Source organism: Hylobates moloch, unplaced genomic scaffold, assembly GCF_009828535.3.
Source record: "Hylobates moloch isolate HMO894 unplaced genomic scaffold, HMol_V3 SCAFFOLD_2, whole genome shotgun sequence".
NCBI classification, from domain to species: Eukaryota; Metazoa; Chordata; class Mammalia; order Primates; family Hylobatidae; genus Hylobates; species Hylobates moloch.
Genome location: NW_026652277.1, coordinates 26,865,888 through 26,881,933, shown reverse-complemented (window position 1 = coordinate 26,881,933; position 16,046 = coordinate 26,865,888). Strand labels below are relative to the sequence as shown.

Genomic DNA, 16,046 nt, shown 5'->3' with positions numbered 1-16,046 from the left:
CCCATCAGTGTGCTGTATTCAGGAAACCCATCTCACGTGCAGAGACACGCATAGGCTGAAAATAAAGGGATGGAGGAAGATCTACCAAGCAAACGGAAAACAAAAAAAGGGAGGGGTTGCAATCCTAGTCTCTGATAAAATAGACTTTAAACCAACAAAGATCAAAAGAGACAAAGAAGGCCATTATATAATGGTAAAGGGATCAATTCAACAAGAAGAGCTAACTATCCTAAATATATATGCACCAAATACAGGAGCACCCAGATTCATAAAGCAAGTCCTTAGAGACCTACAAAGAGACTTAGACTCCCCCACAATAATAATGGGAGACTTTAACACCCCACTGTCAACAGTAGACAGATCAACGAAACAGAAAGTTAACAAGCATATCCAGGAACTGAACTCAGCTCTGCACCAGGCAGACCTAATAGACATCTACAGAACTCTCCACCCCAAATCAACAGAATATACAATCTTCTCAGCACCACACCACACTTATTCCAAAATTGACAATATAGTTGGAAGTAAAGTACTCCTCAGGAAATGTAAAAGAACAGAAATTATAACAAACTGTCTCAAACCACAGTGCAATCAAACTAGAACTCAGGATTAAGAAACTCACTCAAAACCACTCAACTACATGGAAACTGAACAACCTGCTCCTGAATGACTACTGGGTATGTAACGAAATGAAGGCAGAAATAAAGATGTTCTTTGAAACCAATGTGAACAAAGACACAACATCCCAGAATCTCTGGGACACATTTAAAGCGGTGTGTAGAGGGAAATTTATAGCACTAAATGCCCATAAGAGAGGGCAGGAAAGATCTAAAATTGACACCCTAACACCACAATTAAAAGAACTAGAGAAGCAAGAGCAAACACATTCAAAAGCTAGCAGAAGGCAAGAAATAACTAGGATCAGAGCAGAACTGAAGGAGATAGAGACACAAAAAACCCTTCAAAAAATCAATAAACCCAGGAGCTGGTTTTTTTGAAAAGGTCAACAAAATTGAAAGGCCGCTAGCAAGACTAATAAAGAAGAAAAGAGAGAAGAATCAAATAGATGCAATAAAAAATGAAAAAGGGGATATCACCACCGATCCCACAGAAATACAATCTACCATCAGAGAATACTACAAACACCTCTACGCAAATAAACTAGAAAATCTAGAAGAAATGGATAAATTCCTCAACACATACACCCTCCCAAGACTTAACCAGGAAGAAGTTGAATCTCTGAATAGACGAATAATAACAGGCTCTGAAATTGAGGCAATAATTAATAGCTTACCAACCAAAAAAAGTCCAGGACCAGATGGATTCACAGCCGAATTCTATCAGAGGTACAAGGAGGAGCTGGTACCATTCCTTCTGAAACTATTCCAATCAATAGAAAAAGAGAGAATCCTCCCTAACTCATTTTATGAGGCCAGCATCATCCTGATACCAAAGACTGGCAGAGACACAAGAAAAAAAGAACTTTAGACCAATATCCCTGATAAACATTGATGCAAAAATCCTCAGTAAAATACTAGCAAACTGAATCCAGCAACACATCAAAAAGCTTGTCCACCATGATCAACTGGGCTTCATCCCTGGGATCCAAGGCTGGTTCAACATATGCAAATCAATAAATGTAATCCAGCATATAAACAGAATCAACGATAAAAACCACATGATTATCTCAATAGATGCAGAAAAGGCCTTTGACAAAATTCAACAGCCCTTCATGCTAAAAGCTCTCAATAAACTATGTATTGATGGGACATATCTCAAAATAATAAGAGCTATCTATGACAAACCCACAGCCAATATCATACTGAATGGACAAAAACTGGAAGCATTCCCTTTGAAAACTCACACAAGACGGGGATCCCCTCTCTCACCACTCCTATTCAACATAGTGTTGGAAGTTCTGGTCAGGGCAATCAGTCAGGAGAAGGAAATAAAGGGTATTCGATTAGGAAGAAAGGAAGTCAAATTGTCCCTGTTTGCAGATGACATGATTGTATATTTAGAAAACCCCATCGTCTCAGCTCAAAATCTCCTTAAGCTGATAAGCAACTTCAATAAAGTCTCAGGATACAAAATCAGTGTGCAAAAATCACAAGCATTCTTATACACCAAAAACAGGCAAACAGAGCCAAATCATGAGTGAACTCCCATTCACAATTGCTTCAAAGAGAATAAAATACCTAGGAATCCAACTTACAAGGGATGTGAAGGACCTCTTCAAGGAGAACTACAAACCACTGCTCAACGAAATAAAAGAGGACACAAACAAATGGAAGAACATTCCATGCTCATGGATAGGAAGAATCAATATCATGAAAATGGCCATACTGCCCAAGGTAATTTATAGATTCAGTGCCATCCCCATCAAGCTACCAATGACTTTCTTCACAGCATTGGAAAAAACTACTTTAAAGTTCACATGGAAACAAAAAAGAGCCCGCATTGCCAAGACAATCCTAAGCCAAAAGAACAAAGCTGGAGGCATCACACTACCTGACTTCCAACTATACTACAAGGCTACAATAACCAAAACAGCATGGGTACTGGTACCAAAACAGAGATATAGACCAATGGAACAGAACAGAGCCCTCAGAAATAATGCCACACATCTACAACTATCTGATCTTTGACAAACCTGACAAAAACAAGAAATGGGGAAATGATCCCCGATTTAATAAATGGTGCTGGGAAAACTGGCTAGCCATATGTAGAAAGCTGAAACTGGATCCCTTCCTTACACCTTATACAAAAATTAATGCAAGATGGATTAAAGATTTAAATGTTAGACCTAATAACATAAAAATCCTAGAAGAAAACCTAGACAATACCATTCATGACATAGGCATGGGCAAGGACTTCATGACTAAAACACCAAAAGCAATGGCAACAAAAGCCAAAATTGACAAATCAGATCTAATTAAACTAAAGAGCTTCTTCACAGCAAAAGAAACTACCATCAGAGTGAACAGGAAACCTACAGAATTGGAGAAAATTTTTGCCATCTACTCATCTGACAAATGGCTAATATCCAGAATCTACAAAGAGCTCAGACAAATTTACAAGAAAAAACAAACAACCCCATCAAAAAGTGGGCAAAGTTTATGAACAGACACTTCTCAAAAGAAGACATTTATGCAGCCAAAAGACACGTGAAAAAATGCTCATCATCACTGGCCATTAGAGAAATGCAAATCAAAATCACAGTGAGATACCATCTCACACCAGTCAGAATGGTGATCATTAAAAAGGAAACAACAGGTGCTGGAGAGGACGTGGAGAAATAGGAACAGTTTTACACTGTTGGTGGGACTGTAAACTAGTTCAACCATTGTGGAAGTCAGTGTGGCGATTCCTCAGGGATCTAGAACTAGAAATACCATTTGACCCAGCCGTCCCATTACTGGGTATACACCCAAAGGATTATAAATCATGCTGCTATAAAGACACATGCACATGTATGTTTATTGTGGTACTATTCACAATAGCAAAGACTTGGAACCATCCCAAATGTCCAACAACGATAGACTGGATTAAGAAAATGTGGCACATATATGCCATGGAATACTATGCAGCCATAAAAATGATGAGTTCATGTCCTTTGTAGGGACATGGATGAAGCTGGAAACCATCATTCTCAGCAAACTATCACAAGACCAAAAAACCAAACAGCGCATGTTCTCACTCTTAGGTGGGAATTGAACAATGAGAACACATGGACGCGGTAAGGGGAACATCACACACCAGGCCCTGTTGTGGGGTGGGGGGAGGGGGGAGGGATAGCATTAGGAGATATGCCTAATGTAAATGACGAGTTAATGGGTGCAGCATACCAACATGGCACATGTATACATATGTAACAAACCTGCACGTTGTGCACATGTACCCTAAAACTGAAAGTATAATAATTAAATAAATAAATAAGAAAGAAAAGAGAACCTTGCTCTTCCACATGTCTGATAACTAGGTTCAGTCACAGATCTTTTCTCACCATCTGCTTGTGTTTCAGTCAGAGGGAAAACATATGCAGAGCCTACAGACTAATTTTCCTGCTGGCTGTTTTCTCCTTTACATAGAACAGCTAGCTCAATTATCTGAGAATAATTGATAACTCAGTACAATTTTGGAATGTAGCACATATTTTGTTGAGAACAATAACTTTATCCCTTAAAATGTTCTCAGTAATTAGAAAAAGTAAGCTAGAACTTCTTGGGTGGGCAAGGAAACCCAGCGTAGGATTAAAATTTACCATGGACAATTAAAACCATGGTTTATATACATAAAGAACTGGGAATTGACTATATATAGTAATAAGTGATTTTTATACATATATTTTGTCACTGCAAATTTATAAATGATCATGTCAGTTATTTGATTTAAAACTTTTTCATATTAGATCCCTCACAAATCATCCCGCAACTTACTTTAAAGTTGAATGAGACTAAAAAAACAAGTACATTCTTGAGTATGGAGTGACTGCTCTTTTCTTACTATATTTTGAGTTCAGTACTGCCACAATGCAGAGTGATGTCACTGATACTCTGAGTAGGCTTTTAGCTGACTACGTGGAGGCATGTTTGTTACTGAATTAAGAGCAGCCAGTTGCTTTGGGAAAGTGTGTATGTATTTTGGGAAATGAAAGGGGGTGGTGGGGAGAGAGGAAACAATGCACCTGAATTACTAAAGCTTGATTTTTCCCCCAGTCTTACCATAAGAGAGTATCTTTGGATTATTTCTAGGATTGCACAACTGGAAATAGTTCATGTAACTAAATTGTGAATTTCCAGCATCTTCATTAAACTTCCAAATTTTCTGACAGAATAAAGTCAATCTGATTTTTAAAGATATCCAGAGCAAAAACTTTATCCTCTCTCTCAGTAAATCGTTAGCATATTTTCCATAGCTCACCTCAAGGAAATTCTATTTTAGACAAACTCTTCATGCTATTAATACATTTAAAATGCATCTTAGAAACTAGGCACAGTGTCTCACACCTGTAATTCCAACATTTGGGGAGGCTAAGGCAGGAGGATTGCTTGAGCCCAGGAGTTCAAGACCAACCTGGGCAACATAGCAAGACCTTATCTCTACAAAAAATAAATTAGCCAGCTATGGTGGCACACACCTGTAGAGCCAACTACTTGGGAGGCTGAGGTTAGAGGATTGCTTAAGCCCAGGAATTCGAGGCTGCAGTGCGCTATAATCATGCCACTGAACTCCAGCCTGAGTGACAGAGTGAGAACCTGCATAAATAGATGATAGATGATAGATAGATGATAGATAGATAGATAGATGATAGATAGATAGATAGATAGATAGATGATAGATAGATAGATAGATAGATGATAGATAGATAGATAATTGATAGATAGATGATAGATAGATAGACAGACAGATAGATAGATAATATTGGGAAAAACAAAATGCATCTCTCAGGTGCTTATGTCAATAGAAAGGGACAACAACTATCAACTAAATTCCCTTGCTTTAAATTAGAATGTGCTTCAAAAGTACTATTTTTAACCTGTGTTTTCTTTATTATTGTTTATATAGTAGTGTTAGAATTATCAGACTGAGCAGTCCTAATTTTACTTTTTGAGTCTTATTTCCTACGTCTTCGAATATTTCTAAGGCTATCTACCAAGTCTAGCCCAATTTTCAATTTCTTCTTGGCTATAAATCTTACAGAGCTAGTAAGTGATTTGAACAGAATAATTAAGGTCAATTATTCATTCTCTTAATTACCTAAAACTCTGTAATTCTTGTTGTCTGACAGAGAAGCCCTGCCTTGTTCTTCCTTGTAATAGTCTTGGCTATTCTTGTCCTTTTTCTCTTCCATCTGAAATTAAGATCTGCTCTCCATGTACCATGAAAAAGCCTTTAGGGATTTTTACTGGAGCTGCACTCAATTTAGAGATTAATAGGGAAGAATTGACATCTTCTTAAGTCTTCTTATTCCTGAACATGGTATATATGAACAAGATAGTTCCCTTCAATTCCTACTTTATCATGAACAGATTGCCAATTTTAGTATCTACTGAGGTGATCATCTAGGTTTTCTCCTTTTGGTATCTTTGGTATCTTAGTGAGGGTAATTCCATATATATATATATTCCATATGTGTATATATATATATATATATAAAAAATTTTTTTTGAGGTGGATATACTCTATATAAGGGTGGATCATGACACATCACTGGGACTACAGGTGCCCGCCACCACGTCTGGCTAATTTTTTGCATTTTTAGTAGAGACGGGGTTTCACCATGTTAGCCAGGATGGTCTCAATCTCCTGACCTCATGATCTGCCCGCCTTGGCCTCCCAAAGTGCTGGGATTACAGGCTCCATTAATATATTTTATAATGCTAAATTGTTTTTATATTCCTGGGGAAAAACTTAACTTGCTCAAGAAAAGGTTTTTTCCAGTTACTAACATTTTATTTTTAATTTTAATTTTATTATCTTTGTTCCTAAGTGTGATTGGACTTTCTGATATTATCCTGATCTGTTTTGAATCAAGATTATTCTAGCACCATTAACTGATCTGAAGAATATTTTTTCTATTCCCTGGAACTGCTTTTATAAAACAGGGATAATTTTTCTCAAATGCTTGGTTCACTGGCCTATAAAACCATCTAGCATATTTGGGGATGGGAGAAAACAAGTTACATTTTAAGCTATTTATTAAATTTCCTTAATTGTAATTGGTATATTCAGGTTTTCCATTTCTTCTTGAATCACTTTTCTAAGATGTATTTTTCTAAGACATTGTCTGGGTTGACTTTATTTCTTTATCTAGGCTGGTGATGAAAACTTAAAACAAAAATCTAGGCTTCTATCTGACTTTGAAAAACACCTTGTATTATATTTTGACCCTCTAGCAGTTTGTGTTCTCACCTAATAGTTACGCTGTCTAGACCATATTTTCTAAATTTATTGCCTTGTACAAGTGAATCACCTAACCTTCCTAGAGCCAAGATAAATTATAACTATCTCTTCTTTCTGATCTACCTGGGACTTTTATCCTAATAGATCAGGTGAGTCTGACAGTGTTTATTCTTCATGAAGAGTTGCTGGCAGCTATCAGCAAGGTGCTTGCAAGGTTTTTTCTTCAATGATTTTTAAAGGTACAGACATTTACTGTATAGAATTTATACTCACCTTGCTATAGTTCTTGGAGGCTTTTACTATGAATATCATCAAAAGTGTTTTTCAAGACCAAATTTTAGAAACAGTAATAGAAAATGTACAATAGAATGAAAACTTGAACAGTTTTTTTGAAGAGGCACATGATCCTTAAGAAGATATGGTGGAATGCAAGTCCAGAGTAATTTATACTCAATCCTGTGTTTTCCTATCTCCCAGTCATATATTAAAATGTACTATAAATTTATGTCACTAGTAAGAAGCAGTTATGGATGTCTCTGATGATGTGCCAAAGCAATTGAAAGAAGATTGCCAGTTGCCATCAGATGCAAATTAAAAGATTATTATCAAATGTCATGGGAGAGGAGAAGCATTTCAGGATCTTTTTTTTTTTTTTTTTTTGGTCCCATCCTAGGGATTCCAGAATGAAGGAGCTATAGCAGCAGCTGCTGTTTTACAATGTATTTGTATGGCCTTCACAATGAATTCACTGATTTTTGTAGTCTGGAGAAAATCTTCCTCTCATCTGTGTTTTCCCCAAAGTCACCCTTTACCTCTCCTTCTTGTCCTTTATACATAGCTTTGTCTTATCGCCAAGCTCAGGCTTTTGGAAGAGGAAAAAAAAAGGGGGGGTCATCTTTAAGTTGCTAAATTTGAATTTCTAAATACATTATCCTGTAACAGTCTTATTTTCAATAAGAAGCCATTCATTTCTTTGAGGAGGGGAGTGATGGATGAGTTTATTTTAAGAAATGGGAAAATCCAATGTATTTGAAATCAAGACTTGACCATGTCACAACAAAATAGATGTGGACTATCTCAGGAGGGGCAGGAACTAGTGCTTCTGGATATCTTGCTACCTGTGGCTGAAATAAATGGGCTGATGCAAATTAAAACAGGTAAAAAAATGTGAGTAATGACTAGCAAAACTTTGACCTGTTGGGGATTTTATTAGGCATCAGGGATTATAAAAGCAAAGGAGTAACCTAATGGAGACGGCATATTTTCTACTCAATTCTAATCAACAATCTCTTCTTAATCTTCAGGTTACCTAAACATTACACATATGGTGAAAGCTGAAATTATTAAGAAATAAAGTTTACTTACGTTACTTGAAAATAATTGCAAAGACACAAATGGTCAACATTTACCTTAAATCGTAACTTGCAAATGAAATGCAATTGAATGGGTTTTCTTACTTTCTGCCTCATGCCTTACACTTTTGGTGACTTTTCCACATGAGAAAAATAAATGAAAATAGAAAAATTTAGCTTTCCTACTATAAAATTACTAATTTTTTACCTCACTCTTTGATAACTAGTAACTAGTATATTGCTTTGTGGTACTAGTGTTCACAGCACAAGTGTTTTTTCAACTGTTTTCTTGGGAAAGGCATGCTGCTTTCTGACTGTACAAATCATTTATATGATGCTCAATCTATCATTCTGGATCAAATTGCCTTTGGTCTTTTTATATTACTGCTCTTGAAGAACATAGGGTCCTTGCAATGACATTTGTGCTGCTTGAAGTGGGGACCAATCCTTCTGGGTAACCTTTTATGAAATCACTGAATGGCAGCTTCTAATACTGGTTGTCCTCCTTTAGGCAATGACATTTGAGCTGCTGTGATCTTCATCTTGCAGCATCTCAAAGCCAATTATTCATCCAGGTTTTCAGCAGCATTAGCAATGATTCCTTCTTTTTCTTGCTGACTTTATAAAGTGTATTTTGGCACTCTCAATTAGCCACGTATTCAAAAAGACAAGCTTTGGGTGAATGTTGACTCAGGCTCACACCCATGCTAATGATAGAGGTGCTGTAACTACATAGCCAACTCCCCATAATAAGATGGAATGTACACATAAATTGAAAAATTTATTAATCCTATTATTTTAATCATTAAAGTCAAATTTTCAATTATCCATACTAAATTAAGGGAGCAATTTATAGGTAATCCAAAATATCTTTTTGTATTACTTGCTCTTTGCTTGCAATTTACTACAAGTAATACGATACCTGAGAGGTGGCAATGTAAAAAAGCATATAATTCTTGCAGCTGGGATTTAGTAAAAACATAAAAACTTGTTTGCAACCAAAAAAAACTTGGTTTAGATTTAAAGACAGCCATGGATCTACAAAGCAGTCTATGTATAAAGAATGGAGTATATTTTTAAACATCCACTCTAAATTTTTTTTTTCAGAGAGTTTGCTGGATTAGAGAGTCAGTGGGCGTTCCTTAAATTGTCCACACATCCCTTATCCATTTTCTGCCCAGCTAGTGTCCCCAAGAAGCTGACACTGGGAGGCATCAGTAGAAAATCAGAAGACAGAAGAAATAGAGATACAAGGGTACTACTCCCTGCTCTCTGTGTCCATGAAGATGTCTCTGGCACTCTGTATGTCTTAAGAACTATCTGAGGGGCCTTCCTCTAGGGTTGCAGTTGTCAGGGGCTGCAGTTTCCACCTTTGTCCCTTTACACCCAAAGCAGTTTACGTGCTTCCCATTTTTGCTAGTGTCTTTGCACCCCACCACCTCTTATTCCCTTCACTCAGCCTACACATCTGTCCATTGTCCCTGCATTAAAGTGTTTGCATTTGAACCATGCTATGGTCTGAATATGCCCCCCAAAATTTACATGTTGAAACAATTGCCAATGCAATAGTATTAAGAGGTGGGGACTTTAGGGGGTGATTAAGTCATGAGGGCTTCACACTTGTGTATGGGTTTAAAGCCTTATTTTAAAAAGCTTTGCATAGCATTTGCCCCTTTTGCTTTTCCACCTTTTGTTGCGTAGGAATGCAGCAAGAGGTGCTATCTTGGTAGAAGACAGCACCCCTCACTAGACACCAAACCTACCAGTGCCTTGATTTTGGACTCCTCTGCCTCCAAAACTGTGATAAAATAAGTTTTTGTTCTTTATAAATTTCTCAGTCTTCATATCTTGTTATAGCAGTGAACAGACTAAGACAAGCCACCTGATGTTACTTATTACCTGCTGGAACCCTGATTCCTTCAGAGAAACTAAAAATATATAGACATAAACTGCTTTGATTTTATCTTTTTAATTCTCTATCAGAATTGCCTGGAGAGTATTTTTTAAACACAGGTTACTGGGTTCAATCTCAGTCCTTCTGTAAAGGATGGAGCAGATAGGACTAAGTCTGGTTCATTGATATGGTTTGGGTCTGTGTCCTTGCCCAAAGCTCATGTCAACTTGTAATCACCAGTGTTGAAGGTGGTGCCCGGTGGGAGGTGATGGACTGATGAGGGTGGAGTTCTCATGGTTTAGCACTATCCCCCACTTGGTACTGTATAGTGAGTTATCACGAGATCTGGTTGTTTTAAAAGTATGTAGCACCTCCCCCATCTCTCTCTTCCTTCTGCTCCAGCCATGTAAGACGAGTCTGCTTCCCCTTTCCCTTCTACCATAATTATAAGTTTCCTGAAGCCTCCCCAGAAGCAGAAGCCTGTACAACCTGCAGAACCGTGAGACAATTAAACCTCTTTTCTTTATATATTACCCAGTCTCAGGTATTTCTTTATAGCAGTGCAAGAACAGACTAATACATTCATTCATTATTATGTACTCAGCATTTAACACAAGACCCTACATGGTGTACCCAGCATTTAACCCAAGACCTTCAATAATCATTTTTAAAGCATTGTTTATACATAGTAAAACAAATTAAAGTAGCACAATGAGATTCATAATTGGAAGTAAGATTCTACACAGAATGAATGTATTATATAATTATAATAATATAACACATCAATAATTATATATGACACATATAATAAATTTAATAGTTTTTATATCTACTTAAGTATATAGTTCTGGGCTGATATTAAAACATGGTTAATATTGTGGTGATCACAATATTCAAATCTCAGAATTTGTCAAACAACTCTCGTCTTCTCTATACAGTCTATGTTAGGCAAATAGTAATGAAGTTATTTTTTCTTCCAGAAATCTGAATGAATCAGAATGTCTAAAGGTAGAGTCTAGCAATTTATATTTTTAGAAATTCCTTCGGATGATTCCGATGACCAGTTACTTCCACAAACTCTAATCTGTTACTTACAATGTTAGATCTGGAGGAGCATTTAGCCATAATCTAGTTCTACTACTGTGTTTAGAAATTGACCAACTTTAAGTCTGAGAGATTAAATAACTTGTCATATATAATCGTAATATTTTCACACTTAGCAATACATTTGGGGACAAATGACAAGAAATGAGAAATGGAACTAAAAGAAAAAGTTTTTACCAAAAAAGGCAAAAACTAATCTATAGCCTGGCCTGAAGGACTATGAGAGTTCAGCTCTGTGTAGGCTGCAGGACATTCTAAGGGTGGGCGCACCACAGCTCATGCCCACCCTTAGACCCTTGATCAGGATACTGTCACAAGGTAACTAAGGAGAGTTTCTTCCTTCATGTCCTTTCTTTTCTACAGGCATTCATCCAATTATGCCCAATACTTGAAAAGAAGTATCTATATCGACCTTCTCTTCCATAAGAATTTCTCAAACAACTCTTATCTCCATGCAGCATAAATTAGGCAAATAGTAGTGAAGTCATTTTTTCCTCCTGAAATCTGATAGTAATTTAAAATTCACTTGCAAACATAATATTTTGTGAAAATATGCAAAAAATGTTTAATACCTAACCCTCTTACTTCTGCCTGCATATTAACATGATTAGAAAACATTTGTGCCTAGATATTCATCAGAAAGTAAACATTTAGTCACCTAGCTGATATCACAAAATTATTTTACTCTGTTCAAATGGAATTTGCTGCTGACTACAGTAATTCTTCTATCTTTTAAAAGGAGCTCTGTGGTTACTATCTTCAAAAATATTCAATAGCTCCAAATAAATGTGTTCACATAGTTTTTAAAGTACCAATAAAGTAAAATTTAGTATCTGCAAGAAAATGATCCTCATTCTTTTTTAAATTGTCTTAAAGACTGTAAGTATTAATAGGATTAATAGTAATTTGCATTGATAAAACACTACATGTTAGTTATATGCTGAACATTATGCACAGGGTACCCCATTTATACAAAAAAATGCAAGATACTTAGGCAATTATTATTTGTGAATATTTGTGTGTATATATATATATATACACATACATATATGAGCATAAATTATATTAACATTATAAAAGCATAATACTATGTCAATAGTTACATAATGACATGTATTACATTATATACTATTTATAACTTATTTACTTAAGTATAGACAGAAAATTTCTGGGCAGATTTTAAGACACAGTTAATATTGTAGCAATCACTGGTGTTTGCCCACCCAATAGCCATTCTCCTTCTTTTTTGCCAATAGAACAGAGGATGAGTTATGATTGACCTAAACCAGTCATGGCAATCTTGTTCTCTTTTACCAATGGTGAGTCTAGGTTCTTGCCTGGGGATGAGAGATAAGGAGAAGTTTGCTTACAGCTTCTGGAAAGGATTTCCCACCTCATAAAATACAGACGTATGTGAGCATCCTTCCTGCTTAGAAAATTTTCATTTCACTTGAGGCCTGAGTTCGAGACCAGCCTGGCCAACACGGTGAAACCCCGTCTCTACAAAAAGTACAAAAATTAGCTAGGAATGGTGGCACCTGCCTGTAGTCCCAGCTACTCGGGAGGCTGAGGCATGAGGTGGAGGTTGCAGTGACCCAAGATTGTGCCACTGCACTCCAGCCTGAACGACAGAGCAGGAGCCTGTCTCAAAAAAAAAACACAAAAAAGCAGACATGCGCTTGTTCTCTCTCTAGGGCAATTCACTTAAGAAGAAGAAAACTGCTAGGACCTGGAGCTAGGCTCTGAGAAAATAACAGGGGGAAGAATGTGAGCATCTAGCTCAAATGCTTCTGTGTGTAGTCCTTCAAGAAAGGACTAGGTCTTGATACACTACTTTAGTTATTATATATGTGTTACATTTTGGTTGAGAGGCCATATGAATGTGTTGGTTTTAAATAGTTCCACCCCTGACTCTCCACCTTAATGTACAGATGATGCTGTAGCATACCTATTTTTAGCCCTCACTTTTTACCCAGTTGGCTGTGTATAAATGACCTTGAGGCCTTTCCCCAGTAAGAAAGTCTCCAGAATCCCAAAATGTAAAACTATGTTCCTTTTTACCCTATTTTCAATACTGTCAACCCTAGAATACTCAGAAATAGAATTGTTTGTATGTTGTTATTTTTGTATAATCATACTACAATGTCTGTGAGTTTACTTTAGCTATGATAATTCAAACTGAATGTGAGTTTACTACACAAAGCTCTGTTGCCAATATCTATTTTTCCTCTTTTATAGGAGAAAGTGGGTTGTCCAGTTATAGAAATAGAGTGAGAAAATCACTTCCCTGTCACCCCAGCATGCTCATACATACACATACACTCAAAATGGAGCTTTTAAATTAAATTGTGCTATAACTAATTCAAGCCTACATTTTCTTCCGCCCTAGCAATATGTGCTGTGAATCTGCAGTCTGTGAAACCATCAGGCCACAGGGTGTGGTAGACTGAGCCCAGGCTTTGGAATTAGACAGACCTGAATTAGAAACCAGACTTTGCCGTTTACTAGCTGTGTGACCTTGGGTGAGTTACTTAACCTCTCTCGGTCTCTGGTTCCTCATTGGAAAACCAAGGATAACACCGACCTATAAATTGTTTTTCCTAGAAAAGGAACTTAAAAATTTAGCTTATTTATCCAGCTTCCTTTCATTCCCTCTACAAATAAAGGTCAAAAAATAAGTGTATGCCAAATATGAATGTCCAATCAGACATTATAGATACATTTTCTACCCACTTTGGAAAAATGTTGTCATTCATTAAAAACTATAGTTGGATTTAAAATAAGGTATCCTCAAGTATTAGAGCAATATCAAAAAATACCTAATTTTATTTAGTTTTTGGTTGAATATGACAGCTACTAAATTATACACAAAAGTTTGATATTAAAGGATTCAAACATAAAACACTAATCCAATGATACACTGACATTGAAACTGGATTTCAAAAGAAAAACAATCACATATGCTTCAAACACAGAATACAAAATCAAAATAATAGGTGAAAATTAAAATTTTCTTTTTAACTGAAAAACTTAGAGAAAACATTCTAAGTTTCAAAAGTTTCAAAAATATTTTCAACTATGTACTCAAACAAATGGTTTTTTTGCTTGAATAGAAGGAACCATTAATTTAATAAACTGAAGTAAACAATTTAAAATTTAAGAGACTACATATATTTTAATTTAAAGTGATTCAAACTTTATTAAAATTTGATAACATTATTTTGCTATTACACTATTTTGCTGACAGAGGTAAGTTCTGATCCTGAAATGATAGCCCAGGACAGTTGAAGTCAAGCTAGTTGACCACATCCTTTGATGCCCCCTCTGTCTGGCCATCAAATCTGGGCAGGCTGGGATGTAGCTCTGAACTTTGAATCTGTTTCAGGCAGATGGCAGCAGCAGAAGCTGCTTCTCTAGGAACTTTTTGATCCAGGGCCTGTTCTGATTAGAAGCTTACCCTAACCCAGGTAGGTGAAGGTGTCAGAAGAAAGGTGTCAGTACTCTCTGCTGACTCCTCTGGAAGATTTCACATTGTCTCAGTTAAGCTACATCATAACAGCCATTTTGCTTTAAAATCATATGTTGAGACAGGACACAGTAGCGTTCTTGAAGTCCCAGCTACTCAGGAGTCTGAGGTGGAAGATCACTTGAGCCAAGGAGTTCAAGGTCAGCCTAGGCAACATAGAGAGACCCTGTCTCTAAAACAAAAACAAAAATCAGAAAATCATTTATTGATAATTGTTCATTGCATGCACATGAATTTAATATTCTTTTCCTAATGTGTCACATTCTATTGGTTTTAAATACACAACTTCATTGGTGTTTATCCTAAAAATCTTTGGTTAATGTTCAAATGTGTCACTAAAAGTTTTATTTCAGTTTTAGAACGTCATTTCATTGGTAGAGAGAAACCTATGAGTTTAAACCTCATTTGGTGGGGAATAGTTTATATATATTTAAAATTCCACTTTTCCCTTAAGAAGCTTTTGCCAAAACCTGTTCCAATATGTGAACTTGTCCTTAATATTTAAGATTTTGTGAGGATTCCAGGATACTGAAACACTAAGTCCAGATCGTAGTGATTAGAGAGACATTGTGAGATTTCTTCCCAGTTTTCTTCAAGAACATCCTCTCTTCCTCCCTCAACTATAACATTAGCAGTGAGCCCTTCTTCCTACATTTATATCAAATAAACCCAACACTCTCTGATTAAAAAAAAAGGGGGGGTGAACATCTGACCCATGAGCCAAGTCAGTCTGATTATTTTTCTCTTGAAAATCTGATTCCCCATGGCACTCAACAGTCCTTCCTCTCCTGAATTCCATGAGGAGCATCTGTATAATAAATCCTCCTGTATTTTAAGTGGCCAGAATGAGTTTGTTTCTTCCAACCAAATGAGCTCTAAGGCAGAGTGAAGCCATATTCTGTTAAAAATTCTACATGTCTAACTCTGTCCACAGCAAGGGAGGATTTGATAATGACATCTTTGAAATACTTCCATCCAAGATTTGTGTTCATTCTTTTAAGCTACCGACATTTAAACTTAATGTTAATTACAGTATTGGATTAGATATATACGGCCTTAGAGAAAGTCAGACCATCATATTTTGTAATTCAATTCCTTTATAGAGAGTGAGTTGTAAAATTTATGACTCACTTTACATTTGTCCTACTCTTTTCAAAGTGAAGATGCTTCCTTTTACTTGATGAAGAAGAATGGTAGGAGTTGAGTAACTATGCCTTCTTCATAGCATCTGTTAACATTTACTCCTTTTCCAAGCAGTAGGCCT

At 36.4% G+C, this 16,046-nt stretch overlaps 1 protein-coding gene across 1 annotated transcript in view; it reads left to right on the top strand.

The window, feature by feature from the left end:
• The window catches only part of GSTCD (glutathione S-transferase C-terminal domain containing), a 166,607-nt gene extending 152,886 nt beyond the window's left edge, over positions 1 to 13,721 (top strand). Inside the window, exons 13-14 of the transcript XR_009211340.1 lie at positions 12,513 to 12,575; positions 13,646 to 13,721. The gene's annotated coding sequence lies outside the window, so the exon portion shown is untranslated. The remainder of the gene's footprint in view (positions 1 to 12,512; positions 12,576 to 13,645) is intronic.
• The last annotated feature ends 2,325 nt before the right edge of the window (positions 13,722 to 16,046 follow it).